The sequence below is a fragment of the Pungitius pungitius genome, chromosome 1, assembly GCF_949316345.1.
Source record: "Pungitius pungitius chromosome 1, fPunPun2.1, whole genome shotgun sequence".
In the NCBI taxonomy this organism is placed as follows: domain Eukaryota; kingdom Metazoa; phylum Chordata; class Actinopteri; order Perciformes; family Gasterosteidae; genus Pungitius; species Pungitius pungitius.
The window spans coordinates 3237466-3265316 of NC_084900.1; the positions used below are offsets into that span (position 1 = coordinate 3237466).

Genomic DNA, 27851 nt, shown 5'->3' on the forward strand with positions numbered 1-27851 from the left:
CATTGAAGCCCCGGCGTTGAACAGCTGCAGCTCGTATCAAGTCCGTATTTTATATTTTAAACTGCTAGCTACACACCTATGCTTAAATCCAAACGGACTAAACCAAGTGGAAACGCTTTGGTAGGTGAGTGATGACTTTTTCCTTCTGCGTTCTTCAGTCTTACCCACTTAAATAGCGGGGATACTGTAAACATGCTAACACTAATTCGGTGCTATTAGCTGCTTAAGGGACGTCCCGTCACAAACATCTTTTTTTCCGCGTCTCCGGCTGATCTAACGAACAAAGTGGTTCAGATTACTCTATTTGCTGAGGTTATTGACTTAAATAACTACACTTTAGAGCAGATTTGTCACACTAATTTGAGTTTACTGCCGGCTGTGGCTGCTGTGCACTATTTAGCACAGCCCAGGGCAGCCTATGCTATGCTTGAAGAACATCAACTAGCATACGTATTTTGTTCCTGTAAAGCTAACTACGGTAGCTTCACGGGAATAAAAGACCCCTCTTCACGCTATTAGCGCCACTTTGTTTACGTTTCCGTGTGCCCTAAATAACTTGGCCCGATTGAATCACTTTATTTACACACTACTACTCGCAGCAGCTAACTAACTACTTTGTTGTTTAAAAGCGTCAGCTAAATGACACGTAATGTAATGTGCGTCTTCAATGCTTTTCAATGTTATATATTTATTTCCTTCACAATGAGCATGAATCTAACATTAAATGATATGATTAATATGCCCCTCATTCCAATGAAATAATATACACACGTCAAGCTCATTATGGAGTTGAAACAACAAATTACTAAACTGTAAACAGTTAATATAAGAGAAAAAAATATTGTTATCAAGATAAATGTTTTTCAAAATGTGTGATTAACTAGTTAATTGTCTATAATCTGTTGACAGCCCTAATCGTATTCTGATAATACACCAAATACTACTGTAACTCTCTGCTGGCAGGTCTCCCTGCTGCCGCCATTCGACCACTGCAGCTCATCCAGAATGCAGCAGCTCGACTGGTCTTCAACCTTCCAAAATACTCCCACACCACTTCTCCGCTCTCTTCTTTGGATACGAGTGGCTGCCCGCATGCAGTTCAAAGCATTGGTACTGACGGACCACGCTGTGAATGGATCGGGACCAGTCTACATCCGGGACATGGTGAAACCCTGCATCCCAACCCACGCACTCCGATCTGCATCTGGCAAGCTGCTTGTTCCTCCCTCACTGAGAGAAAAGCACTCGACGAGATGGCGACTCTTTGCTGTCCTGCTCCCAGATGGTGGAATGAGCTCTCTGATGACATCAGGACCGCAGAGAGCCTCTACATCTTCCGTCGAAAACTCAAGACACACCTTTTTAGACTCTACCTTGACTAAAACACTAGCAAACCGTAGCACTAACAAATGGTAGCACTTAAATTGTACTTATAATGCCACTTATCTTTAACATGTTTTGGGCGGTGATTTATTCAGTCATGTTTAGTCATATTTTGTTTTTTTTACTTGTCAATATGGTTTGGTACATGCCGAGTTAATCAATACACATTCTAAAGTGCAACGTCCATATGTGAATAAGAGTTGTATACGTTTATCATAGTCAACATGGTGTGGAAATATCCCTTATGTAGTTGGTCAATAGGAACTATAGTAGGCAGAAATAACAGCTAAGGTAATTACAGGTGGATATTTCTGGGAATTAACCTTGATTGAGACTGCATCTATGATATCTAAGATATACAGGACAAGAAAAATGCACTGGATGTGTATATGTGTTGAATCAATTATACAGACGCAAACTGGAGAACGAGACAAGTGTTGCTGTGATACTTATTGTGGTCATCGTGCCCGAGACCCGTAACAATTACTCCGCAGGTCTTTTGCAGCGGGGCAACAGCCCGGCGTCGGTGGATTCCGTTCGCGAGGCCGCAGATTCAGGTTTGAATGGCAGCCCCGAGAGTGATTTGTTTAGTCTCTTTAGTCTTTTTTGACCCGCGAGCCCGGCCGACCGCCGCCCCACCCCGACGTGCGAGAATAGGCGAAGGCCCGTTCATCGCTGCTTGCAGCTTTAATTTTTTTTACTTTTACCGATCGACTTGGAACCTTTTCACACAGGTTCTCTTGGATGTGCTGTACACAAAAAAAATTATGGTATGCAAATGCGCCTACCGTTTTATGGCCGCCATTTTGAATTTTGTGAAAAACACGTTTTCGCGAACTCCTCCCAGACGCTTGGTCCGATTCTTACGAAATCTTCGGCAAAATGATCGTTGGCTCGATGCGATCAAAAGTTATTGAAAGAATGTTGATATCTCATTTTTCAATAAAGTTATGGACCAATGAAGTTTATAGGTTTGTGTCCTGAAAATTCAAAGGCCTATAACTTTTTTTTTTTTCTAACCGTCATTTTCACCAAATTTTGAGGACATGTTCACAATGAGTCCTAGAACATCCCCAAATTTTCCCAGAATATTTGAACATTAGGGGGCGCTGTGGTGATTCTGTGTATTTTTGGCAATTTCCTTCAATTTTTGCATTTACAAACGAACGAACTCCTCCGAGAGTTTAAATCCGATCCATTTCAAAATTTGGCAACTGGTTCCTGACACCCTTGGGGTCAAAAGTTATTAAAATCAAGAGTTTTCATAAAACTACCTGGGCGTGAGCTTGCGTGCAGTTTGGACAATTTTGGAAGATTTTTTTCCAAAATGTAAAATGGTATAACTCCAAGGAACATTGATATTTCTGGCTATAAATGTATATTCATGATGCTTGTGTAGGCCTTTAAGTAATGCCATGCAGTGATTTTCGAAAAAGTATAGCGCCACCTATTGGCTTAGGTCAATGCAAAGTTTCTACATTTACATGTCCATTTCCTAGCCCTTTAATCTGATCAACTTCAAATCTGGGAATATAAGACGTAAGACTGTGACGATGGCTCACAGTGAGAATTGGGAGTTTTGGACCAACTTTGTGGCTGTGACGACGCTATCTCCGCATGAAAGTTCAAGCACATCTTCTGAGCCTCGGCACACTCCAAAACTCTTGAAAACCTCTGTGAGTATTCTACGTGATGACCTTTACAGACCTGATGTGCAGTTTTGGATCAAAAGTGAAAAATTGCCTCCATTGCGCCCCCTGGAAGATTTTGACGAAGGCTCGCCCGCACCCTCTTTGACCGACAAGTCCGCTGATTTTTTACCAAATGTATTAAAGGGAGACTTAAAAAAGTCTCTGAGGAATTTTCTCTAAAACAAACAGGAAGGCAGTTTTAATTTTTTTAATGTAAATATTACCTGTATTTTTGGCGGAGAGTGACCAATCCTATTTCAGTGACTTTTCGAATTCTCAAATCCATCTGGAAGAATAGCTCAGTGAGTAAGGTGATGGTCCCCCGATTCTATGGTCGTGGGATCAACTCCCGACGAAATCATTTTTTTTCTTCTTTTTTTAAACGCGTGTCCGGCTGATCTAACGGACAAAATGATTCAGGTAACTCTCCTTGCTGAGGTTTTTAAATAACTGTACACTTAGAGCAGCTGTGTCACACTCGTTTCAGCCACATACGGCTGCTGGGCACAGCTGCCGTATGTGTGGAGCTGGAGGGGGAGACGTGAGTGACCTGGCGTTTGCCAGCTCTAACGTAATGTATTTCTGTTCAAAGTAACCGCTATTCATGTTTTGCACTTTGTACATCGCCCTTTCTTAATTAATTAGACTCCTGATGTGACTTCAATTGTGTTTATTGAACAATGCTGCAAAATATAGTCCCCAAAGATCGCACTCTCCGCCATTTTGTATTGCGTAATCACAGTGAGCTGGTGGCTCCGTTGGGAAGCAACATACGGGTGGAGATGCAAACACGTTTTGTGATATTACGGGTTACTGTTAAGCAGTGGCGGCTGGTGATGGAAAAAGTAGGGGGGGCTGAGGGAGATTTCTGCCGTTTATTTATTACATTAACACCAAAGTAACGACTTAAAAACAAATAGCATCTAATGTAATTATTATGAATTTAGAATGTCCTTGTAGATTTCAAATATTGTTCTTTCAAAGACAAGGTCATACCAAGTCATACACATCATATTAGGAAACCAAGTCATACAAGGTGAACTTATAATTGCTGTAATTTGCGTCAATATTCAATATACACAAAGAGGCAAATAGTCGCTGTTATTACATGGAGTAACCACTAGATGAAGAAGACTGTGCATTACCAATTGTAATGGTGAGCAAGTCAATAAAAATTATTTACATTGTCTCCAGTGTTCACATAAATCGTACAGCAAACCACCTCTAAGACAGACACACAAAAAAAACATAAAACTCCTCCAGAGACACAACAGCATCTCCTCTGCTCCTCCAGGGACACAACAGCATCTCCTCTGCACCTCCAGGGACACAACAGCATCTCCTCTGCTCCTCCAGGGACACAACAGCATCTCTGGAGGAGCAGAGGAGATGCTGAGTGCCTGGAGGAGCAGAGGAGATGCTGAGTGCTTGGAGGAGCAGATGAGATGGTGAGTGCTTGGAGTAGCAGATGAGATGAAATGTTTCATGTCCTGAACACCGTTTTCACACCAGACTCGATCGGTCGCTGCGGTTTTAAAAAGCAAACAAGGGAAGCAAAACAGCGAGTTAGTTACTCCACAGCCGGTTAGCCACGGCTTCCTAGTGTACCATGTCCGCGAAAAGCCTCTAGTGTACGACGCTTCCTTGTCTTTCACCTACTGTCTGATGTTAATTTGTGGCTGGTCCGGTCCCATTTCTTTTATTTTTTGTTTTTCAGCCAGTGGTCTTCTTTCAAACGGAGTTTGAAGAAGAGATTGCACGGTCAATATGGTGTGGAAATGTCTCATGTAGTTGGTCAATTGGAACTATATTAGGCAGTAATAACAGCTATGGTTTTTATCTTAAAACAAAAAAGGATAACTCTGTTGGACAACTACTCAATTGTCTTGACGACATATAGGCCTGGATGGCTTGGAACTTTTTTAATTTTAATGACTTGGGTCAATGCAAAGTTTCTACATGGCTTAACTGATTCAAACTGAACTTACCGATATATTAAGCCCTGGAGGAAGAGTGTATCTTAGTCAATGTATTATTAATTATTTCATTCAGCAAAGCTCTCTTCAGGAAGACAGCCACTTCGTCATCCAGCGGGTTTGGTTAAAAAGTTAACATATCTTGATGGAGCAAAAGAGGTGGGGTTAGCTGTCGTCCTTCTACCTCGACTAAACCAAGGTGTGAATTAACCTTGATTGAGACTGCGTCTATAAGATATACAGGACAAGAAAAATGCACTGGATGTAAACTGTACGTGTGTTGAATCAATTATACGGACGCAAACTGGAGAACGAGACGAGCGTTTGCTGTGATTCTTGCGCTTCAGACTCTACCTTTATTTTACAGGAATGCATCTTTTTGTTATCGTGGTCATCGTGCCCGAGACCCGTAATGATTACTCTGCAGGTCTTTTGCAGCGGGGCAACAGCCCGGCGTCGGTGGATTCCGTTCGCGAGGCCGCAGATTCGGGTTTGAATGGCAGCCCCGAGAATGATTTGTTTAGTCTCTTTAGTCTTTTTTGACCCGCGAGCCCGGCCGACCGCCGCCCCACCCCGACGTGCGAGAATAGGCGAAGGCCCGTTCATCGCTGCTTGCAGCTTTAATTAGGGCCTGAGCCGACTGCAAGTCGGGCGAAAGCCCTATTGAAATTGCAAGAATTATTATTTTTCTTCGTTATTATTTCGCCACTTCGAACGCACTTTTGGGGACTTTATCATGTTCAAAAACTCTTGAATTTTTGCACGCGCATCAGAAGTGCGCAAAATTGACGTATGATTCGGGTCCCGCAATTAGAGGAGAGAAAATAGAACTCTCTAGCGCCCCCCAAAGTGGCCGCAATGTTAATTTTTTTTTTTACTTTTACCGATCGACTTGGAACCTTTTCACACAGGTTCTCTTGGATGTGCTGTACACAAAAAAAATTATGGTATGCAAATGCGCCTACCGTTTTATGGCCGCCATTTTGAATTTTGTGAAAAACACGTTTTTGCGAACTCCTCCCAGACGCTTGGTCCGATTCTTACGAAATCTTCGGCAAAATGATCGTTGGCTCGATGCGATCAAAAGTTATTGAAAGAATGTTGATATCTCATTTTTCAATAAAGTTATGGACCAATGAAGTTTGTAGGTATGTGTCCTGAAAGTTCAAAGGCCTATAACTTTTTTTTTTTCTAACCGTCATTTTCACCAAATTTTGAGGACATGTTCACAATGAGTCCTAGAACATCCCCAAATTTTCCCTGAATATTTGAACATTAGGGGGCGCTGTGGTGATTCTGTGTATTTTTGGCCATTTCCTTCAATTTTTGCATTTACAAACGAACGAACTCCTCCGAGAGTTTAAATCCGATCCATTTCAAAATCTGGCAACTGGTTCCTGACACCCTTGGGGTCAAAAGTTATTAAAATCAAGAGTTTTCATAAAACTACCTGGGCGTGAGCTTGCGTGCAGTTTGGACAATTTTGGAAGATTTTTTTCCAAAATGTAAAATGGTATAACTCCAAGGAACATTGATATTTCTGGCTATAAATGTATATTCATGATGCTTGTGTAGGCCTTTAAGTAATGCCATGCAGTGATTTTCGAAAAAGTATAGCGCCACCTATTGGCTTAGGTCAATGCAAAGTTTGTACATTTACATGTCCATTTCCCAGCCCTTTAATCTGATCAACTTCAAATCTGGGAATATAAGACGTAAGACTGTGACGATGGCTCACAGTGAGAATTGGGAGTTTTGGACCAACTTTGTGGCTGTGACGTCGCCATATTCGCATGAAAGTTCAAGCACATCTTCTGAGCCTCGGCACACTCCAAAACTCTTGAAAACCTCTGTGAGTATCCTACGTGATGACCTTTACAGACCTGATGTGCAGTTTTGGATCAAAAGTGAAAAATTGCCTCCATTGCGCCCCCTGGAAGATTTTGACGAAGCCCCGCCCGCACCCTGTTTGACCGACAAGTCCGCTGATTTTTTACCAAATGTATTAAAGGGAGACTTAAAAAAGTCTCTGAGGAATTTTCTCTAAAACAAACAGGAAGGCAGTTATAATTTTTTTAGTGTGAATATTACCTCAATTTTTGGCGGAGAGTGACCAATCCTATTTCAGTGACTTTTCGAATTCTCACATCCATCTGGAAGAATAGCTCAGTGAGTAAGGTGTTGGCCCCCCGATGCAATGGTCGTGAGATCGACTCCCGACGAAATCATACTTTTTTTTTTTTTCTTCTTTTTTTAAACGTGTGTCCGGCTGATCTAACGGACAAAATGATTCAGTTTACTCTCCTTGCTGAGGTTATTAAATAACTGTACACGTTAGAGCAGCTGTGTCACACTCGTTTCAGCCACATACGGCTGCTGGGCACAGCTGCCGTATGTGTGGAGCTGGAGGGAGGAGCTGGCGTTGCAGCCCGGTACGGTCTGGACGGTGCAGCCGTTCGCCAGCGTGTCGCGAGTTTGACACATCTAACCTAGAAAAATAACACGGACAGTTCAATATATTTACATCTGAATTTAAATACACGTATTCTGCCACATACGGGTGGAGATGCAAACACGTTTTGGGATTTTACTAGATGTTACGGGGAACTGTTACGTTAAAGAACTCAATTACCCAGCAGTCTTTGTTGACGGACATGCGCAGAGTAGAGGGCGGCTCGTAGTGTCGCGTGAGTTAATGCTGTTATCGCGAGAGGTCGCCATTGAAGCCCCGGCGTTGAACAGCTGCAGCTCGTATCAAGTCCGTATTTTATATTTTAAACTGCTAGCTACACACCTATGCTTAAATCCAAACGGACTAAACCAAGTGGAAACGCTTTGGTAGGTGAGTGATGACTTTTTCCTTGTGCGTTCTTCAGTCTTACCCACTTAAATAGCGGGGATACTGTAAACATGCTAACAGCTGCTTAAGGGACGTCCCGTCACAAACATCTCTTTTTTTCCGCGTCTCCGGCTGATCTAACGAACAAAGTGGTTCAGATTACTCTATTTGCTGAGGTTATTGACTTAAATAACTACACTTTAGAGCAGATTTGTCACACTAATTTGAGTTTACTGCCGGCTGTGGCTGCTGTGCACTATTTAGCACAGCCCAGGGCAGCCTATGCTATGCTTGAAGAACATCAACTAGCATACGTATTTTGTTCCTGTAAAGCTAACCACGGTAGCTTCACGGGAATAAAAGACCCCTCTTCACGCTATTAGCGCCACTTTGTTTACGTTTCCGTGTGCCCTAAATAACTTGGCCCGATTGAATCACTTTATTTACACACTACTACTCGCAGCAGCTAACTAACTACTTTGTTGTTTAAAAGCGTCAGCTAAATGACACGTAATGTAATGTGCGTCTTCAATGCTTTTCAATGTTATATATTTATTTCCTTCACAATGAGCATGAATCTAACATTAAATGATATGATTAATATGCCCCTCATTCCAATGAAATAATATACACACGTCAAGCTCATTATGGAGTTGAAACAACAAATTACTAAACTGTAAACAGTTAATATAAGAGAAAAAAATATTGTTATCAAGATAAATGTTTTACAAAATGTGTGATTAACTAGTTAATTGTCTATAATCTGTTGACAGCCCTAATCGTATTCTGATAATACATGTTGGTGCTCAAATACTTTCAGATGCCACGTGCAAAGTCATGCCACCATCAATGGGAATGGCACATGGGACACGTGGCTTTCAACTCCAGCGAGGTGGGAAAGCATTTCTTTATGTATATTTTGTTCTGTCTGCATAATTGTAAAACACAGACACCCAACTAATTCTCTCCTTCCCCGACTCGGACACTCAGGTGGCGGCACGGATCTCTGCATGTCTGACTGACATCTCCCAGTGGATGTCCGCCCATCACCTGAAGATCAACCCCGACAAGACTGAACTACTTCTCTTCCCTGGAAAAAACTCGCCCACTCAGGACCTGACTGTTAACTTTGGCGAACACCGTTAACATCAGGAGAATACGACCCCTTCTCACTCAGATGGCGGCGCAGGTACAGATTCAGGCTCTTGTCATCTCTCGCCTCGACTACTGTAACTCTCTGCTGGCGGGTCTCCCTGCTACCGCCATACGACCACTGCAGCTCATCCAGAATGCAGCAGCTCGACTGGTCTTCAACCTTCTGAAATACTCCCACACCACACCGCTTCTCCGTTCTCTTCATTGGTTACCAGTGGCTCCCCGCATCCAGTTCAAAGCATTGGTACTGACGTACCACGCTGTGAATGGATCGGGACCAGTCTACATCCGGGACATGGTTAAACCCTACATCCCAACCCACACACTCCGATCTGCATCTGCCACGCTGCTTGTTCCTCCCTCACTGAGAGAAAAGCACTCGACGAGATCGCGACTCTTTGCTGTCCTGGCTCCCAGATGGTGGAACGAGCTCTCTGATGACATCAGGACTGCAGAGAGCCTCTCCATCTTCCGTCGAAAACTCAAGACACACCTTTTTAGACTCTACCTTGACTAAAACACTAGCAAACCGTAGCACTAACAAATGGTAGCACTTAAATTGTACTTATAATGCCACTTATCTTTAACATGTTTTGAAACTGCTTAGTTAATGAAAAATGTACTTTCTTGTTACTTGTTCTTCTGAGTTTGTATCTCTATGTGGAAATGCACTTATTGTACGTCGCTTTGGATAAAAGCGTCAGCTAAATGACATGTAATGTAAAAGCCTTCTTCCTGTGTTCTTACAACAGCATTCCATTACATATCGATGTAATAATTTGGCCTTCTTTTTTTCTTCCAGCACACGGCACAGGTTGGCGTCACAATCATGGCAAAGTTGACTGGACCACAGCGGAAAATTATCCTTCCAGAGAAGAAGTTATTTACTTCTACAATGAATGGAAAAGTTACAACTTCCAGATGACAGCTCTCCGCTCATCCTTCTGGGCAACTTGAACATCCGACAGAACTTATGTGACCTACTGCGTTTTATTTTCTCCTTTAGCTGTCATTTAAGTATTAAAATTCGCTGTATTTTTGCAAGAGAGGCACCAATCCTATTTGAGTGACGTTTCGATTGTGAAATTGTATTGGACCATATAGGTCATCTGCAGAGCGTTGGCCCCTGGCGCAGTAAACCAGGGTTTGATTCTTGGCATGCACAAGACTCCTCATGTGACTTAAAATGAATCCAGAATGCAATATTTGTTCAGTATGCCAGGGCAGTGATTTATTTAGTCATGTTTGGTCATGTTTTGGTTTTTTTACATGACAATATGGTTTGGTACATGCTGAGTTAATGAATATACATTCTAAAGTGCAATGTCCATATGTGAATAAGAGTTGTATACGTTTATCATAGTCAACATGGTGTGGAAATATCCCTTATGTAGTTGGTCAATGGGAACTATAGTAGGCCGTAATAACAGCTAAGGTAATTACAGGTGGATATTTCTGGGAATTAACCTTAAATGAGACTGCATTTATGATATCTAAGATATACAGGACAAGAAAAATGCACTGGATGTGTATATGTGTTGAATCAATTATACAGACGCAAACTGGAGAACGAGACAAGTGTTGCTGTGATACTTATTGTGGTCATCGTGCCCGAGACCCGTAACAATTACTCCGCAGGTCTTTTGCAGCGGGGCAACAGCCCGGCGTCGGTGGATTCCGTTCGCGAGGCCGCAGATTCAGGTTTGAATGGCAGCCCCGAGAGTGATTTGTTTAGTCTCTTTAGTCTTTTTTGACCCGCGAGCCCGGCCGACCGCCGCCCCACCCCAACGTGCGAGAATAGGCGAAGGCCCGTTCATCGCTGCTTGCAGCTTTAATTTTTTGTATGTTTGCCAGTAGTTAAAAATAATGATGTACTGATATATGGTGTCTTCACTATTGTAAAACAGAAAATAATAGAGAGCATCATTAATCAGAATAGTTTGATGAGAAAAAAACTATAAAAAAGTAACTACTATTTTTGTCTTTTGGATGGAGACAGAAGTCTCATCACAAGGAGTCAATATGTGGACTTTAATTAGGGCCTGAGCCGACTGAAAGTCGGGCGAAAGCCCTATTGAAATTGCAAGAATTATTAGGGCCTGAGCCGACTGAAAGTCGGGCGAAAGCCCTATTGAAATTGCAAGAATTATTATTATTATTATTTCGCCACTTCGAACGCACTTTTGGGGACTTCATCATGTTCAAAAACTCTTGAATTTTTGCACGCGCATCAGAAGTGCGCAAAATTGATGTATGATTGGGGTCCCGCAATTAGAGGAGAAAAAAAAGAACTCTCTAGCGCCCCCCAAAGTGGCCGCAATGTTAATTGATTTTTTTACTTTTACCGATCGACCTGGAACCTTTTCACACAGGTGCTCTTGGATGTGCTGTACACAAAAAAAATTATGGTATGCAAATGCGCCTACCGTTTTATGGCCGCCATTTTGAATTTTGTGAAAAACACGTTTTTGCGAACTCCTCCCAGACGCTTGATCCGATTCTTACGAAATCTTCGGCAAAATGATCGTTGGCTCGATGCGATCAAAAGTTATTGAAAGAATGTTGATATCTCATTTTTCAATAAAGTTATGGACCAATGAAGTTTGTAGGTTTGTGTCCTGAAAGTTCAAAGTCCTATAACTTTTTTTTTTCCAACCCCCATTTTCACCAAATTTTGAGGACATGTTCACAATGAGTCCTAGAACATCCCCAAATTTTCCCAGAATATTTGAACATTAGGGGGCGCTGTAGTGATTCTGTGTATTTTTGGCCATTTCCTTCAATTTTTGCATTTACAAACGAACGAACTCCTCCGAGAGTTTAAATCCGATCCATTTAAAAATCTGGCAACTGGTTCCTGACACCCTTGGGGTCAAAAGTTATTAAAATCAAGAGTTTTCATAAAACTACCTGGGCGTGAGCTTGCGTGCAGTTTGGACAATTTTGGAAGATTTTTTTCCAAAATGTAAAATGGTATAACTCCAAGGAACATTGATATTTCTGGCTATAAATGTATATTCATGATGCTTGTGTAGGCCTTTAAGTAATGCCATGCAGTGATTTTCGAAAAAGTATAGCGCCACCTATTGGCTTAGGTCAATGCAAAGTTTCTACATTTACATGTCCATTTCCTAGCCCTTTAATCCCATCAACTTCAAATCTGGGAATATAAGACGTAAGACTGTGACGATGGCTCACAGTGAGAATTGGGAGTTTTGGACCAACTTTGTGGCTGTGACGTCGCCATATTCGCATGAAAGTTCAAGCACATCTTCTGAGCCTCGGCACACTCCAAAACTCTTGAAAACCTCTGTGAGTATCCTACGTGATGACCTTTACAGACCTGATGTGCAGTTTTGGATCAAAAGTGAAAAATTGCCTCCATTGCGCCCCCTGGAAGATTTTGACGACGCCCCGCCCGCACCCTGTTTGACTGACAAGTCCGCTGATTTTTTACCAAATGTATTAAAGGGAGACTTAAAAAAGTCTCTGAGGAATTTTCTCTAAAACAAACAGGAAGGCAGTTATAATTTTTATAGTGTGAATATTACCTGTATTTTTGGCGGAGAGTGACCAATCCTATTTCAATGACTTTTCGAATTCTAAAATCCATCTGGAAGAATAGCTCAGTGAGTAAGGTGTTGGCCCCCCGACGCTATGGTCGTGGGATCGACTCCCGGCGAAATTATTTTTTTTTCTTCTTTTTTTAAACGTGTGTCCGGCTGATCTAACGGACAAAATGATTCAGTTTACTCTCCTTGCTGAGGTTATGGACTTTGTACACTTAAGAGCAGGTATGTCAAACTCGTTTCAGTTTAAGGCCAGAAACTGCTCCGTGGCCGCGCATACAGCTGACAGAAGAAGGTAAGGCTGATGCAGGACAGCTGGCTCACGGCGCAGCCGTTTGGCAGCGTGTCGCGGGTTTGACATATCTAACCTAGACAAATAACACGGACAGTTCAATATATTTACATCTGGATTTAAATACACGTATTCTGCAACATACGGGTGGAGATGCAAACACGTTTGGTGATGTAAATAGATGTTACGGGGAAATTTTAAGTTAAAGAACTTCATCACCCAGAATTCCCTATTCTTGGTTGACGGACATGCGCAGACTACGTGCGCACAGCCGCGCACGTAGTCTGCGCATGTTCCGGTTTTGTGTTGAACAGGCAAAGTATCACCGCTCCGTATTTTAAACTGCTAACTACACACCTATACTTCAGGAACTATTACTACTATGTGGATGTAAGCAAAGTGTTCTCATTCCCTCTTGGATGTGTGCAGCCAGTGAGGTACGTTTTGTTTAAGGGCTTGTTATATCTGCTCGACGGCACGGACAGCTAACTGGGATAGCGAGTGGAGCTAGCGGCTGCCGGATGGAGCAGCCAGTCAGCCAGCTTGCTAACTACACACCGGTGCTTACGTCCACATGTACTCAACGAAGTGGAAACGCCTTTGACGGTGAGTGATTACGTTTTCCTTGTGCGTTCTCCAGTCTCACCCAGCATACGTCTTTTAGCTAAGCTAACTACGGTAGCTTTACAGCGTCAAAAGACACCTCTTCACGCTATTAACGCCACTTTGTTTACGTTTCCGTGTGCCCTAAATAACTTGGCCCGATTGAATCACTTTATTTACACACTGAGTAGAACCGTGCTCGCAGCAGCTAACTAACTACTTTGTTGTTTAAAAGCGTCAGCTAAATGACACGTAATGTAATGTGCGTCTTCAATGCTTTTCAATATGTTATATATTCATTTCCTTCACAATGAGCATGAATCTAACATTAAATGATATGATTCATATGCCCCTCATTCCAATGAAATAATATACACACGTCAAGCTCATTATGGAGTTGAAACAACAAATTACTAAACTGTAAACAGTTAATATAAGAGAAAAAAATATTGTAATCAAGATAAATGTTTTTCAAAATGTGTGATTAACTAGTTAATTGTCTATAATCTGTTGACAGCCCTAATCGTATTCTGATAATACACCAAATACTACTGTAACTCTCTGCTGGCAGGTCTCCCTGCTGCCGCCATTCGACCACTGCAGCTCATCCAGAATGCAGCAGCTCGACTGGTCTTCAACCTTCCAAAATACTCCCACACCACTTCTCCGCTCTCTTCTTTGGATACGAGTGGCTGCCCGCATGCAGTTCAAAGCATTGGTACTGACGGACCACGCTGTGAATGGATCGGGAGCAGTCTACATCCGGGACATGGTGAAACCCTGCATCCCAACCCACGCACTCCGATCTGCATCTGGCAAGCTGCTTGTTCCTCCCTCACTGAGAGAAAAGCACTCGACGAGATGGCGACTCTTTGCTGTCCTGCTCCCAGATGGTGGAATGAGCTCTCTGATGACATCAGGACCGCAGAGAGCCTCTACATCTTCCGTCGAAAACTCAAGACACACCTTTTTAGACTCTACCTTGACTAAAACACTAGCAAACCGTAGCACTAACAAATGGTAGCACTTAAATTGTACTTATAATGCCACTTATCTTTAACATGTTTTGGGCGGTGATTTATTCAGTCATGTTTAGTCATATTTTGTTTTTTTTACTTGTCAATATGGTTTGGTACATGCCGAGTTAATCAATACACATTCTAAAGTGCAACGTCCATATGTGAATAAGAGTTGTATACGTTTATCATAGTCAACATGGTGTGGAAATATCCCTTATGTAGTTGGTCAATAGGAACTATAGTAGGCAGAAATAACAGCTAAGGTAATTACAGGTGGATATTTCTGGGAATTAACCTTGATTGAGACTGCATCTATGATATCTAAGATATACAGGACAAGAAAAATGCACTGGATGTGTATATGTGTTGAATCAATTATACAGACGCAAACTGGAGAACGAGACAAGTGTTGCTGTGATACTTATTGTGGTCATCGTGCCCGAGACCCGTAACAATTACTCCGCAGGTCTTTTGCAGCGGGGCAACAGCCCGGCGTCGGTGGATTCCGTTCGCGAGGCCGCAGATTCAGGTTTGAATGGAAGCCCCGAGAGTGATTTGTTTAGTCTCTTTAGTCTTTTTTGACCCGCGAGCCCGGCCGACCGCCGCCCCACCCCGACGTGCGAGAATAGGCGAAGGCCCGTTCATCGCTGCTTGCAGCTTTAATTATTATTAGGGCCTGAGCCGACTGAAAGTCGGGCGAAAGCCCTATTGAAATTGCAAGAATTCTTCTTATTATTATTCTTATTATTTCACCACTTCAATCGCACTTTTGGGGCCTTTGCCATGTTCAAAAACTCTTGAATTTTTGCGTGCGCTTCAGAAGTGCGAAAAATTTATATATTCTTGGGGTCGCGCAATTTGGCGATGAAAAAAAGTGCTCTCTAGCGCCCCCTAAAGTGCTGCCTCTGGGGACATTTTTGTCCACTTTTACGGATTGACTTGAAATTTTGCACACAGGTGCTCTTGGATGTGCTCTACAAAAAAGTCAATCATGGTATGCAAATGCGCCTACCGTTTTATGGCCGCCATTTTGAATTTTGTGAAAAACACGTTTTTGCGAACTCCTCCCAGACGCTTGGTCCGATTTTGACGAAATCTTCACCAAAATGATCATTGGCTCAATGCCATCAAAAGTTATCAAAAGCTTGTTGATATCTCATTTAGTTTTTAATTGATGGACCAATCAAGTTGTCGGGGGTGTGGCCTAAAAAGGAAAGACCAATAACTTAAAAAGTAAAAGGCCTGTCGCCACCAAATCTTTAGGACATGTTCACATTGGGTCCTAGAACTTCCCCTGAGAATTAAAAAAAAATCGAACATTAGGGGGCGCTATGGTGATTTACTGTATTTTGGCCTTTTTTTCGCAATTTCCACCGTATTTTGGTTTTACAAACGAACGAACTCCTCCGAGAGTTTAAATCCGATCGATTTCAAAATCGGGCAAGTTGATCCTGACCCCCTTGGGGTCAAAAGTTATTAAAATCAAGAGTTTTCATAAAACTACCTGGCCGTGAGCTTGCGTGCAGTTTGGACGATTTTTGACGATTTTTCTCAAAAATGTAAAATGGTATAACTCCAAGGAACATTGATATTTCTGGCTAGAAATTTTAATTCATGATGCTTGTGTAGGCCTATAAGTATTGCCATGAAAAGATTTTCGAAAAAGTATAGCGCCACCTATTGGCCTAGGTCAATGCGAAATTTCTACACTCAGATGTCCATTTCATAGCCCTTTAATCTGATCCACTTCAAATCTGGGAATATAAGCCTTAAGACTGAGATGGTATGTCACTGTGAATATTGTGAGTTTTGGACAAACTTTGTTGCCGTGATGACACCATCCTCGCATGAAAGTTCGAGCACATCTTCTGAGCCTTGGCAAACTCCAAAACTCTTTGAAAGCTCACTGAGTGTCCTAGGTGATGACCTTTACAGACCCGATGTAGAGTTTTGGATCAAAAGTTAAAAATTCCCTCCATTGCGCCCCCTGGAAGTTTTCGACGAAGCAGCGCCGGCACCATGTTTGACCTACAATTGTGGTGATTTTTTTAACAATTGTATTAAAGGGAGACTTCAAATAAAGTCTCTGACGACTATGCTCTAAAACAAACAGGAAGTCAGTTATAACCATATTAGTGTGAATATTCCCTGTAGTATTGCAAGAGAGTCACCAATCCTATTTGAAGGACGTTTCAAACCACTAAATTGTATCAGAGCAGATAGCTCATCTGCAGAGCGCTCGGCCCCCAGCGCTGGAGATGTGGGTTCGATTCCCAGCACGGCAGATCTTTTTATTTTCACCTCTATTTCGGTTTTGCACTTTGTACATCGCCACAACTTATTTAATAAGACTCCTGATGTGACTTAAAATGTATTTAATGAATCCAGGATGTAATATTTGTTCAGTATGCAGGAGCAGTGATTTAATTTGTCATGTTTAGTTTTTTTACATGAGAATATGGTTCGGTACATGCTGAGTTAATGCGAACAGCTGACGTGGGGCGCTTGTGGTAGCGGGGCAGCTAACAGACACTTTAATATAATTACATCTATGGTTTAAATACTCGTATTCTGCCACATACTGGTGGAGATGCAAACACGTTTACTCTGCGATCTCCATAAACTGTCTCTGCTCTGCTCACTGAAGCAAAAGTCTCTGACGACTATGCTCTAAAACAAACAGGAAGTCAGCTATAATTTTTTTAGTGTGAACATTCCCTGTAATTTTGCAAGAGAGTCACCAATCCTATTTGAGGGACGTTTCGAATTACTACATTGTATCAGAGCAGATAGCACATCTGTAGAGCACTTGGCCCCCGGCGCTGGAGATGCGGGTTCGATTCCAGGTGCGGAAGATCTTTTTTTTTCACCTCTATTTCGGTTTTGCACTTTGTACATCGCCTCAACCTATTTATTAAGACTCCTGATGTGACTTGTCAACTTTTTGCAGCTCGGCAATAGCCTTGTCTTGGTGGATTCTGTTCATGAGACCAAAGACTCAGGTTTGAATGCCAGCTCCAAGAGTGATTTATTTAGTCTCTTTAGTCTCTTTTTGACCCGTGAGTCCGGCCGACCGCTGCCACCCCGACGTGCGAGGAGAGGCGAAGGCCCGTTCATCGCTGCTTGCAGCTTTAATTAGGGCCTGAGCCGACTGAAAGTCGGGCGAAAGCCCTATTGAAATTGCAAGAATTATTATTAGGGCCTGAGCCGACTGCAAGTCGGGCGAAAGCCCTATTGAAATTGCAAGAATTATTATTTTTCTTCGTTATTATTTCGCCACTTCGAACGCACTTTTGGGGACTTTATCATGTTCAAAAACTCTTGAATTTTTGCACGCGCATCAGAAGTGCGCAAAATTGACGTATGATTCGGGTCCCGCAATTAGAGGAGAGAAAAAAGAACTCTCTAGCGCCCCCCAAAGTGGCCGCAATGTTAATTTTTTTTTTTACTTTTACCGATCGACTTGGAACCTTTTCACACAGGTTCTCTTGGATGTGCTGTACACAAAAAAAATTATGGTATGCAAATGCGCCTACCGTTTTATGGCCGCCATTTTGAATTTTGTGAAAAACACGTTTTTGCGAACTCCTCCCAGACGCTTGGTCCGATTCTTACGAAATCTTCGGCAAAATGATCGTTGGCTCGATGCGATCAAAAGTTATTGAAAGAATGTTGATATCTCATTTTTCAATAAAGTTATGGACCAATGAAGTTTATAGGTTTGTGTCCTGAAAATTCAAAGGCCTATAACTTTTTTTTTTTCTAACCGTCATTTTCACCAAATTTTGAGGACATGTTCACAATGAGTCCTAGAACATCCCCAAATTTTCTCAGAATATTTGAACATTAGGGGGCGCTGTGGTGATTCTGTGTATTTTTGGCCATTTCCTTCAATTTTTGCATTTACAAATGAACGAACTCCTCCGAGAGTTTAAATCCGATCCATTTCAAAATCTGGCAACTGGTTCCTGACACCCTTGGGGTCAAAAGTTATTAAAATCAAGAGTTTTCATAAAACTACCTGGGCGTGAGCTTGCGTGCAGTTTGGACAATTTTGGAAGATTTTTTTCCAAAATGTAAAATGGTATAACTCCAAGGAACATTGATATTTCTGGCTAGAAATGTATATTCATGATGCTTGTGTAGGCCTTTAAGTAATGCCATGCAGTGATTTTCGAAAAAGTATAGCGCCACCTATTGGCTTAGGTCAATGCAAAGTTTCTACATTTACATGTCCATTTCCTAGCCCTTTAATCTGATCAACTTCAAATCTGGGAATATAAGACGTAAGACTGTGACGATGGCTCACAGTGAGAATTGGGAGTTTTGGACCAACTTTGTGGCTGTGACGTCGCCATATTCGCATGAAAGTTCAAGCACATCTTCTGAGCCTCGGCACACTCCAAAACTCTTGAAAACCTCTGTGAGTATCCTACGTGATGACCTTTACAGACCTGATGTGCAGTTTTGGATCAAAAGTGAACAATTGCCTCCATTGCGCCCCCTGGAAGATTTTGACGAAGCCCCGCCCGCATCCTGTTTGACCGACAAGTCCGCTGATTTTTTACCAAATGTATTAAAGGGAGACTTAAAAAAGTCTCTGAGGAATTTTCTCTAAAACAAACAGGAAGGCAGTTATAATTTTTTTAGTGTGAATATTTCCTGTATTTTTGGCGGAGAGTGACCAATCCTATTTCAGTGAGTTTTCGAATTCTCAAATCCATCTGAAAGAATAGCTCAGTGAGTAAGGTGTTGGCCCCCCGATGCTATGGTCGTGGGATCGACTCCCGACGAAATTATTTTTTTTTCCTCCTCTTTTTAAACGCGTGTCGTCTGATCTAACGAACAAAATGATTCAGTTTACGCTCCTTGCTGATGTGTTTGACTTAAACAACTACACTTAAGAGCAGGTTTGTGAAAATCGTTTCAGTTTAAGGACAGAAGCTGCTCCGTGGCACATGAACAGAATGAAACAGCAGACTGAGGCACTCAGCTGGCGGACCGGGCAGCTGGTTGCGAGTTACGAGACATCTAACCTGGACAAATAACACGGACAGTTCAATATATTTACATCTGGATTTAAATAGACGTATTCTGCAACATACGTCATGGTGATGTTACTAGAGAAAATGGTGCGGCCCCTTTAAGAGCTACACGCACGGGCTACGGAGGGGGAGAGCGCATGAGGAAGTTGTGTTGTTGTTGTGATGACGGAGTGGATGTAGCGGCCGGAGAATTGTCTGTACTGTAACTTTGTTACTCAGTGTTAGATTAATAAATCCTCAAAGAAAGTAAAGCGGACTTTTATTCACCAACCCCGGGACGAAGGGAATTAACCCCAAAGTTTACTTAGCCGACAGTACTTTGGCCCTGGAGCAGACAGCAACGCCTCCCCCTGCAAACTCCGACTACGGTCAGAGACGGACCGGCAGGAAAGGTGAACACAAGGCTAACGAAGTTAATTGTCAACATTAATGTGCCTGTCATGGTATGAGGCCAGACGTGAGTTGTGTTCTACATTCAAGAGGGTTTTTATTTAGCACTGAACAATAACAACCAGCATACGTCTTTTAGCTAAGCTAACTACGGTAGCTTCACGGGGATAAAAGACCCCTCTTCACTCTATCAGCGCCACTTTGTTTACGTTTCCGTGTGCCCTAAATAACTTGGCCCGATTGAATCACTTTATTTACACACTTTGAGTAGAACCGTGCTCGCAGCAGCTAACTTAACTACTTTGTTGTTTAACTTCATTGTCTATAATCTCCCCGCAGCGTGCAGCCGGGCGCAGCTAAATGACACGTAATGTATTGTGCGTCTTCAATGCTTTTCAATATGTTATATATTTATTGCCTTCACAATGAGCATGAATCTAACATTAAATGATATGATTAATATGCCCCTCATTCCAAAGAAATAATATACACACGTCAAGCTCATTATGGAGTTGAAACAACAAATTACTAAACTGTAAACAGTTAATATAAGAGAAAAAAATATTGTAATCAAGATAAATGTTTTCAAAACGTGTGATTAACTAGTTAATTGTCTATAATCTGTTGACAGCCATAATCGTATTCTGATAATACACGTTGGTGCTCAAATATTTTCAGATGGCCCGTGCAAAGTCATGCCACCAGTCTGAGGACATCACTGGGAATGGCACATGGGACACGTGGCTTTCAACTCCAGCGAGGTGGGAAAGCATTTCTTTATGTATATTTTGTTCTGTCTGCATAATTGTAAAAGACTTCTTCCCGCATTCGTACAACAGCATTCCATATCGTGTGACTGTCGATGGATGTAATAATTTGGCCTTCTTTTTTTCTTCCACCACACGGCACGGGTGGGCTTAACCGCGGGCAATCGTGGCAAAGACCCAAGTCGACTGGACCACAGCGGAAAATGATCCTTCCAGAGAAGAAGTTATTTACTTCTACAACGAATGGAAGAGTTACAACTTCCAGATGACAGCTCGCCGCTCATCCTTCTGGGCAACTTGAACATCCGACAGAACTTATGTGACCTACTGCGTTTATTTTCTCCTTTAGCTCTCACTAACTCTAACTTGCCCCAGCACCTGTTGTGATTTATTCTAGCGCTTCCACAATTGAATTTTGCTTGGTATTTCATCTAACTTGCCCCAGCACCTGTTGTGATTTATTCTAGCGCTTCCACAATTGAATTTTGCTTGTTATTTTATCTAACTTGCCCCAGCACCTGTTGTGATTAATTCTCTCTCACGGTGTCAAGTGTGTACCTTGATCTTTTTTTTGCTCATTGCAGCCCTTCTCTGCAAGGAGTGCTAACAATGCATGGTGCTGTTCATTAAGCAACTGGGTAAAGAGCTTGTAATGCCACATATGAAAAAGCTCATAAGCTCATTTATAATAAAATAATATATATAATCTTGCCTTGACTGAATGGGGGCGATCAAAGTTATTTTGGTGACGTTTTGATCATTGATTCACAACAAGTCCTGTGTTGTATAGGTTTGCTTGATGCTTTGGAATCTGTAGACCTGGATTTGTTATCAACCTGAATTGACAATCCATTGACAACATTGCTGGAATCTCCTCTCCCTTAAGACTGCAATATTACTTTTAGCTGAAAGTACATGGCTCCACTGATTCAATTTGAATTCACCAATATATAATGCCCCGGGGGAGAAGCGGATCTTACTAAATGTATTCATTAATTCATTAAGCAAAGCTCACTTCAGGAAGACAGCCACGTCGTCATCCAGCGGGTTTGGTTAAAAAGTTTACACATCTTGATGGAGCAAAAGAGGTGGGGTTAGCTGTCGTCATTGTACCTCGACTAATCCAAGGTGATCCTACGTTTCAATATTGCATCAAGCTAAAGAATCAAACAATAACATTTAAGATCCAACAGCTAACCGTTACGCGCTCTCCACTTCTTACAGAGCACTTCAAACATGGTCATGTTATCGCCTGAAGCCACACACTGAATCCACAGCTCCCGTGTTTTACAGAGACTCACGGGTGTGACTTGACTGTATGAAAATGTGATCTTCAATAAACGAATGACTTTCCGTACGACAAGGTCTGTGACAACTGGCTGATCGAGGGTCGTCACATGTAGGGGCCCGGTTCACGCGACGCCCCAGGTCGACCTTCTGATTTCCCGTCCGTGTTCCTCCTTTTTTTAAACGCGTGTCCGGCTGATCTAACGGACAAAATGATTCAGGTAACTCTCCTTGCTGAGGTTTTTAAATAACTGTACACTTAGAGCAGGGGTGTTAAACTATTTTCAGGTTGGGGCCAGAAACTGCTCCGTGGCACATGAACAGAATGACACAGCTGACTGACTGATATAAATAGCGGAGCCACAGACGCGCTCGTAGTCTTGCGTCAGTTCATGCTGTGAGAGTACGCCAGCTCTAACGTAATGTATTTCTGTTCAAAGTAACCACTATCCAGGTCTTGCACTTTGTACATCGTCCCAAGTTATTTAATTACACTACTGATGTGACTTAAATTGTGTTTATTGAATAATGCTGCAAAATATTGATCCCTCTGCCCTGACGCAATGTGGGTGAATCGCCTTTTTTTTAGGTCACTTTTTGATTTTGCAATCACAAGTCAGCACGTAGCTCCGTTGCTTATTCACAGGACTTTCAATATTTTGACCCGGGTTCGCTTCCCGTTAGAGCCATCGTTTTTTTTCTTCTTTTTAACTGCGAGCCCGGCCGACCGCCGCCCCACCCCAACGTGCGAGAAGTGGCGAAGGCCCGTTCATCGCTGCTTGCAGCTTTAATTAGGGCCTGAGCCGACTGCAAGTCGGGCGAAAGCCCTATTGAAATTGCAAGAATTCATTAGGGCCTGAGCCGACTGCAAGTCGGGCGAAAGCCCTATTGAAATTGCAAGAATTCTTCTTCTTCTTTTTATTATTTCGCCACTTCGAACGCACTTTCGGGGACTTCATCATGTTCAAAAACTCTTGAATTTTTGCACGCGCATCAGAAGTGCGCAAAATTGACGTATGATTGGGGTCCCGCAATTAGAGGAGAAAAAAAAGATCTCTCTAGCGCCCCCCAAAGTGGCCGCAATGTTAATTTTTTTTTTTACTTTTACCGATCGACTTGAAACCTTTTCACACAAGTTCTCTTGGATGTGCTGTACACAAAAAAAATTATGGTATGCAAATGCGCCTACCGTTTTATGGCCGCCATTTTGAATTTTGTGAAAAACACGTTTTTGCGAACTCCTCCCAGACGCTTGGTCCGATTCTTACGAAATCTTCGGCAAAATGATCGTTGGCTCGATGCGATCAAAAGTTATTGAAAGAATGTTGATATCTCATTTTTCAATAAAGTTATGGACCAATGAAGTTTGTAGGTTTGTGTCCTGAAAATTCAAAGGCCTATAACTTTTTTTTTTTCTAACAGTCATTTTCACCAAATTTTGAGGACATGTTCACATTGAGTCCTAGAACATCCCCAAATTTTCCCAGAATATTTGAACATTAGGGGGCGCTGTGGTGATTCTGTGTATTTTTGGCCATTTCCTTCAATTTTTGCATTTACAAACGAACGAACTCCTCCGAGAGTTTAAATCCGATCCATTTCAAAATTTGGCAACTGGTTCCTGACACCCTTGGGGTCAAAAGTTATTAAAATCAAGAGTTTTCATAAAACTACCTGGGCGTGAGCTTGCGTGCAGTTTGGACAATTTTGGAAGATTTTTTTCCAAAATGTAAAATGGTATAACTCCAAGGAACATTGATATTTCTGGCTATAAATGTATATTCATGATGCTTGTGTAGGCCTTTAAGTAATGCCATGCAGTGATTTTCAAAAAAGTATAGCGCCACCTATTGGCTTAGGTCAATGCAAAGTTTCTACATTTACATGTCCATTTCCTAGCCCTTATATCTGATCAACTTCAAATCTGGGAATATAAGACGTAAGACTGTGACGATGGCTCACAGTGAGAATTGGGAGTTTTGGACCAACTTTGTTGCTGTGACGACGCTATCTCCGCATGAAAGTTCAAGCACATCTTCTGAGCCTCGGCACACTCCAAAACTCTTGAAAACCTCTGTGAGTATTCTACGTGATGACCTTTACAGACCTGATGTTGAGTTTTGGATCAAAAGTGAAAAATTGCCTCCATTGCGCCCCCTGGAAGATTTTGACGAAGCCCCGCCCGCACCCTGTTTGACCGACAAGTCCGCTGATTTTTTACCAAATGTATTAAAGGGAGCCTTAAAAAAGTCTCTGAGGAATTTTCTCTAAAACAAACAGGAAGGCAGTTACAATTTTTTTAGTGTGAATATTCCCTGTATTTTTGGCGGAGAGTGACCAATCCTATTTGACTGAGTTTTCGAATTCTCAAAGCCATCTGGAAGAATAGCTCAGTCACTAAGCTGTTGCCCCCCCAATGCAATGGTCGTGAGATCGTGTCCCGGTGAAATCAATTTTTTTTTTTTTTCCTCCTCTTTTTAAACGCGTGTCTTCTGATCTAACGAACAAAATGATTCAGTTAACTCTCCTTGCTGAGGTTATTAAATAACTGTACACGTTAGAGCAGCTGTGTCACACTCGTTTCAGCCACATACGGCTGCTGGGCACAGCTGCCGTATGTGTGGAGCTGGAGGGAGGAGCTGGCGTTGCAGCCCGGTACGGTCTGGACGGTGCAGCCGTTCGCCAGCGTGTCGCGAGTTTGACACATCTAACCTAGAAAAATAACACGGACAGTTCAATATATTTACATCTGAATTTAAATACACGTATTCTGCCACATACGGGTGGAGATGCAAACACGTTTTGGGATTTTACTAGATGTTACGGGGAACTGTTACGTTAAAGAACTCAATTACCCAGCAGTCTTTGTTGACGGACATGCGCAGAGTAGAGGGCGGCTCGTAGTGTCGCGTGAGTTAATGCTGTTATCGCGAGAGGTCGCCATTGGAGCCTCTGCGTTGAACAGCTGCAGGTCCAGTTGTATTCAGTCCGTATTTTATATTTTAAACTGCTTACTACACACCTATGCTTACACCCAAACGGACTAAACCAAGTGGAGATGCTTTGGACGGTGAGTGATGACTTTTTCCTTGTGCGTTCTCCAGTCTTACCCACTTAAATAGCGGGGATACTGCGGGGAACGTGGTAACAATGGCTCGTTTCTAACAGCTGTTTGAGGGAGAATGGTATTAGTATTTGCTATGGACTTAATTGCCAACATAAGAGCCTGTCATATGAGGCCAGACGTGAGTCGTGTTCTACATTCAAGAGGGTTTTTATTTAGCACAGCCCAAAGCAACCTAAATTCGATGACCTCATAACGACCAGCATACGTCTTTTAGCTAAGCTAACTACGGTAGCTTCACGGGGATAAAAGACCCCTCTTCACGCTATCAGCGCCACTTTGTTTACGTTTCCGTGTGCCCTAAATAACTTTCTATAATCGGCCCGCAGCCTGCAGCCGGGCGCAGCTAAATGACACGTAATGTATTGTGCGTCTTCAATGCTTTTCAATATGTTATATATTTATTGCCTTCACAATGAGCATGAATCTAACATTAAATGATATGATTAATATGCCCCTCATTCCAAAGAAATAATATACACACGTCAAGCTCATTATGGAGTTGAAACAACAAATTACTAAACTGTAAACAGTTAATATAAGAGAAAAAAATATTGTAATCAAGATAAATGTTTTCAAAACGTGTGATTAACTAGTCAATTGTCTATAATCTGTTGACAGCCATAATCGTATTCTGATAATACACGTTGGTGCTCAAATATTTTCAGATGGCCCGTGCAAAGTCATGCCACCAGTCTGAGGACATCACTGGGAATGGCACATGGGACACGTGGCTTTCAACTCCAGCGAGGTGGGAAAGCATTTCTTTATGTATATTTTGTTCTGTCTGCATAATTGTAAAAGACTTCTTCCCGCATTCGTACAACAGCATTCCATATCGTGTGACTGTCGATGGATGTAATAATTTGGCCTTCTTTTTTTCTTCCACCACACGGCACGGGTGGGCTTCACCGCGGGCAATCGTGGCAAAGACCCAAGTCGACTGGACCACAGCGGAAAATGATCCTTCCAGAGAAGAAGTTATTTACTTCTACAACGAATGGAAGAGTTACAACTTCCAGATGACAGCTCGCCGCTCATCCTTCTGGGCAACTTGAACATCCGACAGAACTTATGTGACCCTACTGCGTTTATTTTCTCCTTTAGCTCTCATTTAAGTATTAAAATTCGCTGTATTTTTGCAAGAGAGGCACCAATCCTATTTGAGTGACGTTTCGATTGTGAAATTGTATTGGACCATATAGGTCATCTGCAGAGCGTTGGCCCCTGGCGCAGTAAACCAGGGTTTGATTCTTGGCATGCACAAGACTCCTCATGTGACTTAAAATGAATCCAGAATGCAATATTTGTTCAGTATGCAAGGGCAGTGATTTATTTAGTCATGTTTGGTCATGTTTTGGTTTTTTTACATGACAATATGGTTTGGTACATGCTGAGTTAATGAATATACATTCTAAAGTGCAATGTCCATATGTGAATAAGAGTTGTATACGTTTATCATAGTCAACATGGTGTGGAAATATCCCTTATGTAGTTGGTCAATGGGAACTATAGTAGGCCGTAATAACAGCTAAGGTAATTACAGGTGGATATTTCTGTGAATTAACCTTAAATGAGACTGCATCTATGATATCTAAGATATACAGGACAAGAAAAATGCACTGGATGTGTATATGTGTTGAATCAATTATACAGACGCAAACTGGAGAACGAGACAAGTGTTGCTGTGATACTTATTGTGGTCATCGTGCCCGAGACCCGTAACAATTACTCCGCAGGTCTTTTGCAGCGGGGCAACAGCCCGGCGTCGGTGGATTCCGTTCGCGAGGCCGCAGATTCAGGTTTGAATGGCAGCCCCGAGAGTGATTTGTTTAGTCTCTTTAGTCTTTTTTGACCCGCGAGCCCGGCCGACCGCCGCCCCACCCCGACGCGCGAGAATAGGCGAAGGCCCGTTCATCGCTGCTTGCAGCTTTAATTATTATTATTTCGCCACTTCGAACGCACTTTTGGGGACTTTATCATGTTCAAAAACTCTTGAATTTTTGCACGCGCATCAGAAGTGCGCAAAATTGACGTATGATTCGGGTCCCGCAATTAGAGGAGAGAAAAAAGAACTCTCTAGCGCCCCCCAAAGTGGCCGCAATGTTAATTTTTTTTTTTACTTTTACCGATCGACTTGGAACCTTTTCACACAGGTTCTCTTGGATGTGCTGTACACAAAAAAAATTATGGTATGCAAATGCGCCTACCGTTTTATGGCCGCCATTTTGAATTTTGTGAAAAACACGTTTTTGCGAACTCCTCCCAGACGCTTGGTCCGATTCTTACGAAATCTTCGGCAAAATGATCGTTGGCTCGATGCGATCAAAAGTTATTGAAAGAATGTTGATATCTCATTTTTCAATAAAGTTATGGACCAATGAAGTTTGTAGGTTTGTGTCCTGAAAGTTCAAAGGCCTATAACTTTTTTTTTTTCTAACCGTCATTTTCACCAAATTTTGAGGACATGTTCACAATGAGTCCTAGAACATCCCCAAATTTTCCCAGAATATTTGAACATTAGGGGGCGCTGTGGTGATTCTGTGTATTTTTGGCCATTTCCTTCAATTTTTGCATTTACAAACGAACGAACTCCTCCGAGAGTTTAAATCCGATCCATTTCAAAATCTGGCAACTGGTTCCTGACACCCTTGGGGTCAAAAGTTATTAAAATCAAGAGTTTTCATAAAACTACCTGGGCGTGAGCTTGC

General features: G+C 42.2%; 3 long non-coding RNA genes across 3 annotated transcripts; all 3 read left to right on the forward strand.

Moving 5' to 3' along the window:
- Positions 1–7757: 7757 nt before the first annotated feature.
- Positions 7758–10622, forward strand: LOC134126766 (uncharacterized). The gene is made up of 4 exons (XR_009955884.1): positions 7758–7892; positions 8710–8781; positions 8880–9078; positions 9847–10622. It is a non-coding gene; the product is annotated as an uncharacterized LOC134126766 (long non-coding RNA).
- A 9049-nt stretch (positions 10623–19671) lies between these two features.
- LOC134124407 (uncharacterized) lies at positions 19672–21440 on the forward strand. Its single transcript, XR_009955855.1, has 2 exons — positions 19672–20029; positions 20641–21440. It is a non-coding gene; the product is annotated as an uncharacterized LOC134124407 (long non-coding RNA).
- Positions 21441–24914: 3474 nt separating this feature from the next.
- Positions 24915–26819, forward strand: LOC134126945 (uncharacterized). Its single transcript, XR_009955894.1, has 2 exons — positions 24915–25086; positions 25470–26819. It is a non-coding gene; the product is annotated as an uncharacterized LOC134126945 (long non-coding RNA).
- Positions 26820–27851: the final 1032 nt, after the last annotated feature.